At 39.4% G+C, this 5846-nt stretch overlaps 1 protein-coding gene across 1 annotated transcript in view; it reads right to left on the reverse strand.

The window, feature by feature from the left end:
* Window positions 1-5810, reverse strand: part of Gpr63 (G protein-coupled receptor 63) — a 54508-nt gene extending 48698 nt beyond the window's left edge. Inside the window, exon 1 of the mRNA XM_008839605.3 lies at window positions 5639-5810. The gene's annotated coding sequence lies outside the window, so the exon portion shown is untranslated. The remainder of the gene's footprint in view (window positions 1-5638) is intronic.
* Window positions 5811-5846: the final 36 nt, after the last annotated feature.

Below are 5846 nucleotides of genomic sequence, written 5' to 3' on the forward strand. Positions count from 1 at the left end.
GATTTTTTTAAAAAAGATATGCACATATATACACACTTTTTTTTTCGGTATCCCTGTAACCCCAGCTGTCCTGAACTCGCTATGTAGACTAGGCTGGCCTTGAACTCACAGAGATCCACCTGCCTCTGCCTCCCAAGTGCTAGGATTAAAGGCATGCATCACCAAGCCTGGCACACACTTTTTTATTTTGATGTTAGAATTTGCATCATTTCATAGTGTGTATCCCTTGACAACTTACTTTAGCTGTAGTTATTCATAGTATCTTCTTTTAATCTTTATGTTATGGATAAAATTACTTTATACACTGTCACTACTTTAGAGCATTCTGAATATGGTTCTGCTTTTATTTTTCCTTCATGTTTGAAAGACACAAAATATTCTTGGTTGGCTTTTTGAGCACATATATGTGTATATGTATATATATATATATATGTATGTGTATATATATGTATGTATATATGTATGTGTATATATATATATATGTATGTGTGTATATATATATGTATATATATTTTGTTTTGTTTTGTTTTTAAGACAGGATCTTATGTTGCCCAAGCTGGCCTTGAATTCACTACATAGTTGACAATAACCTTGAACTCCTGATTCTCCAGCCTGTACCTCCCAAGTACTAAGATTACAGGTATGTACCACCATACCTGGTCTTTGAGCACTTTGACTACATCATCACATGTTCCTCTATAGTGTTCTGCCCATATGGCAGCTAACTCCAGTTCCAGAGGAATCTGACACCTTCCTCTGACCTCCAGGGGTACTGCATGACACAGGTGTACTTACATACATGCAGGCAATACACTCATACACAAAATGAAAATAATAAAATATTTTTAAAAACTAAAAAAAAAACAAAAACTCACATCACTAAAGAATTGGACACTGCATAGAAGATGAAGGTGAGCACTTGAAGTGCTGAGGGGGAATAGCTAAGAAAATTCAAGAATGGATGTCCTGCTAGTGCTGGACACTGAAACATCCGACGGTATGTGACATTTCAGAAGGTATGTAGGGCTAATCAAATGGAACAGACTGTCCCATACAACCTGAATGAAATGGAAACAAGAAGCTAAAAGGATGGTAAGAAAGGACTGCATTACAGGTACACACACTCCAGCAAGCATTTCCCTTTAGGAGGCAATGACTGTCATGTCCTTTTCTATCTGGATGACTTTCGTATCTACATCCTTCCAGGACCAACACACAACACAGAGCAAAAGACTTGAGCAGATACCTTCAGCAGAGGTGCAGAGCCAAGTGTCTGCCATACATGCTAACCAATTCTTTGGTAAGGTTTCAGTTAAAACCCTTATTGTGATCTAAACTTCAGGTATTTTAAAATCTCTTTAATGCTCTTTCTCTAAAATCTCCGAGACATTTTTTGTTTTTAAGAAAATAGGATAAGGTGATGCTTCTGGAAGGTAACCACTACAAAAGAGAATGATGTCTTTGGGACCAAGCTCTCCAAGGTAGATCTTTTCTAGTGCTTTAATGATAAAGATGGAGCTAAGTGAATCAAGATAAAAGAGTTAACTATGAGCCGGGCGTGGTGGCGCACGCCTTTAATCCCAGCACTTGGGAGGCAAAGGCCAGAGTTCAAGGCCAGACTGGTCTACATAGTGAGTTCCAGGACAGCTGGGGCTACAGGGAGACCCTGTCTCAAAAAAACCGAAAAAAAAAAAAAAAAAAAGAATTAACTATGAGTTTTGGTCAGAAAATACTAAATAGGAAACTATACGAATGAAATCTCCACTGTATGGTAGTCTAACAAGATATGCATAATGACAAAACCAATTGACAAGCCAAGGTGAATGGGGGAAATTTAACTGGCAGAGCTATATGCAATCAACAGATGCTGAGGGAGGGACAATCATCTCCTCCAGGATTAGCTTCCTGAGAGTTTATCTAATCCCAAATGGGCACCCTAAACACAGGTACACATAAGTACCAGTAAATGGACCTAGTTCTCCCTCTCTCTCTCTCTCTATATATATATGTGTGTGTGTGTGTGTGTATGTGTGTATTATGTATATTGCATGTTCATAATATATGTATAAATGTATGTATATACAACTAATAAAGAGGACAAGAAATTGAGAGGGAGTAGGGGGGACAGGAGGAATTTGAAGGGGGCTGGGAGGGATAGAAATAATGCAAATACAATACTCAAGTATGAACAAAATTCTCAAAAAAATAAAATGAAATATTTTTAAAACCATAAAAAGTATGCAAACACACAACTAAAATGATAATAAGAGTTTCAACTAAAAATTTTCTAAGAATCAATCAACAAATAAGCCAGGTGATTGATACAGGATCTGGCTAGGGAGCTTTTTAATCTCAGTTGGACCTCGAAGGATATAATTTCTTTAGCATTATCTATCAAAGGAGATGCTGATACTGATAATGCTATTATCTCCACTAGTATACCCTCTTAACTGTAAATATTCACTTTTTCCCCAAAACCTGAGAACTATGGTACAGTCCAACCTACGTCCTTGTTACCTTCACAGTCAACACAAATGAAGTTTTCCAGTGTACTTGACGTTCATTCTTTACTTTTCTAAATCTTCCACCATACAAACAGAAGTGGAAGCAAACAGCATTTACCAACTTCATGGAGTAGAGGTAAAAAGACATTTTATCCTGTGTCTGACAGACAAGTTCAAAGACGGAAGCAGCTTGCTGTCAGTTTGTGAAACAATTTTTGTAAGCATGGCACACTGCCTCAATCCAGCTAAATACTAAAGCATGCTGGGTGCCCACACTGCAAATTACGTGGAATGCTCTCCATGTTTTGTGGTTGCAAAAGTACAGATTTTGTGTATCACTGAGTTCAAAGTAAGGGCACATCTGACCTTAGAGGGAAAATTCCCATGAAACTAAAATCATAATTGACCAAGATTCCATTAGCTTTTAAAAGTCAGTTTGACTTTCCTAGTCAAACATTTCAAAGGCGATTTTTTTTTTAACTTTTTGAGACATGGTCTCCCTGTAGCCCCAGCTGGCCTGGAACTTACTATGTAGACCAGGCTGGCCTTGAACTCCTGAGTGCTGGGATTAAAGGCGTACGCCAGCACACACAGCCAAATGTGATTATTTTTAAAGCTAAAAAGACATAATGTAAATTCTATGGAACTTCTTAATGTGTACAGGAAAAACTGACCCTAATTCTAGATGTAAAAAGCAGGGGGAGGGAGAGGAGGAGTGGGGGTAAGCAGTAATGCCACTTGCAACAATGTAAAGGGTATTTGGAGCAAAAGAAAATGTAAATATTTCTGTAATAGCTAACAAATTAAAGCAAAAAAATCAGTCTGACAGGTTACTACTCCATTTCTAATGTTCATGCATACGCTGGAAAGCAGCAGCAACACCTAGGGAAAGTGATTAAGAAATATTCCAAAGGTCAGAGAGCTTGTTATCCTTACAGTGGCTACAGCACAGCACTGAATTGTGGGTACTATCACTTCAACAGGCCCCTCTCAATCAAACAAAGACTGCCAACACTTAAAGGTATTTTTCACAAAGGGGAGCTCAGAACTTCCATGAGGTTTACCTCTCATGTCAGTGAGGTCAGCTCTCAAAGTCCCAAACTTGTGAAAAATGGACTGAAGTGCTGAAAACCAAAATACTATTTTGACAAACTAAGTTTTATCTGGAGATTACTGTATTAAAGATAAATTATTGAAGCTCAAAAATGCCAGATGTAGTCAACCAGAGGTAAAGTAATTCAGTCCATTTTAATAGATAAATATGTACTTAAGATCATTAGTATATGGCACCCTGATTCAAGCTTTATTTTAAAGACTTCAAGTATAGGGGCTGGAGAGATGGCTCAGCAGTTAAGAGCACTGGCTGCTCTTACAGAAGACCCGGAGTGGATTCAGTTCCCAGCACCCACATGGCCGCTAGCAACCATCCGTAACTCCAGTTCCAGGGGATCCAACGCCCTCTTCTGTCCTCCCCAGGCACTATGCAACACGGGTACACTCGCATACATGCAAGCATTACACCCATACACATAAAATAAGAATAATAAATAAAATATTTTTATTATTTTTATTTTATGTGTACGAGTGTATTGCCTGCATGTATGTGAGTGCACCCGTGTTGTGCAGTGCCCAAGGAGGTCAGAATAGGGCACCGGATCCCCTGGAACTGAAGCTATAGACTGATACTAGCTGTCACGTGGGTGCTGGGAACTGAACCTGGGCCTTTTGCAAAAAGAGTTCACCTATATGTTAGGAAACAGTATTTAAGTAAACTTCTCAAGGATAACAAACCCTAACAAGAACTATTTTTAGCTTCTAATCTTTAAGATCAATTGTTCTTAATGCACGGACGTGTAGCAGCATTTACCTGAATGGTTTCCCCTATGACAGGAAATAGATACAGATAACACAGATTGATAGGTAGAAAGATAGACTATATAGATGATAGATGATAGATTATAGGTGTGATATAAGAGCTACAAAAGCCATATGTATTCATGTGTGTATACAGTTTCAAAAAGAATCACTCATAAAATTAATGTCCTAAATCAAATATACCTGTACAAATCTCAAAGTATTCACACCAGTCAATACAACTTGAAGAACTAGGTTCCACCCATTTTTAGAATCCTTACCATCTTGGCAGGAGTCCAGCAAACTTAGGGGACAATGGTAACCACAGTTAGGGTTTTAAGAATGTGACATCTGGGCAAACTTTTCTCTAAAAATGTTCACTGAAAATGATCAGCAAATGATTAAAATACTATTTGAAAATTAAGTTCTAGTATATTTAACAGCAAAGTGTCAAAATTATACTTAGTATGTTTGAACAAAATTTTATAATGAATTGTTACTCTTGAACGTTCTTTCAAAACTTCCCCAGTGCAAATAAAAGGTTCCTTCACTACTCCGTGAGTAGCACATCTTTTCCACACAAAATTATATGTAAAACATATGCCTGAGAATTTACTTCATGACACTTTTAAGCGCTCACAATTTAATTTTACCGTTCAAACCGATCTAGATGATGCAATCAATTGTGTCACTAAAATTCTGGCTATGTAATGCACAATACAAGGACTTTTCATCAGCATTTTTTATTTACAGCTGAAATCAGATGACCACACTGTGACTAGAAGCTGGAATACAGGAACAGAGGTGGTGACAGAGACCAAGATGTAGGAAGATGGTTTCCTCCACACATGGGACACATGGAGAGTGACTTACCCTTTGTGGTGATGCACTTTCTACCAGGTTTTATCAAATGATTGCTCACCTCGTCCGTGGATAAAGCTATCTGAAACAACGTCATGTTGTGCAATAAACATCAGACCCCGTTTATGCCATTCTTAGAAATAGTACTCCTAAAATGCTTAAGAAGTTAGAGCCTTCTTAATCTAACATACAATGAAAAGCAAACTCAGCGATAAACAAAGAAAATCCTGCCTTTAAAAGATATGGTAAGCCTCTTTCTACCTCCCTGGGAGATAAAAGTGCATCTTTCCACAGATGCCTGCATTTCACAAGTGCTGTAGACTGTCTAAATTTTTCATCCAACACTAAATGATCACTTGGAAAATCCGGCCAGCCCAGCCTGGGCAGAGATTTCTCCTGGTTGTGGTTTTTTTCAGTACCTGGGCGAACTGGGTGACTCTCAGTCCCGAGTCGCGAGCCCAAGGCGGAAAAGTTTGCGAGGCCCCGGGAGTCCTCCGGAGCCCTCTGCGCCCGCTCCGGCCGGGCCTCGGCAGGAGCCTCGGAGCCCGGGAGCCCCGGAGGCCCCGCTGCAGTCCGCGCGTCGGAGCTCCCCGCGGGCGCGTCCCCGCCCCGGCCCGAAGCCCGCGG

Source organism: Nannospalax galili, unplaced genomic scaffold, assembly GCF_000622305.1.
Source record: "Nannospalax galili isolate Female #2095 unplaced genomic scaffold, S.galili_v1.0 scaffold78, whole genome shotgun sequence".
NCBI classification, from domain to species: Eukaryota; Metazoa; Chordata; class Mammalia; order Rodentia; family Spalacidae; genus Nannospalax; species Nannospalax galili.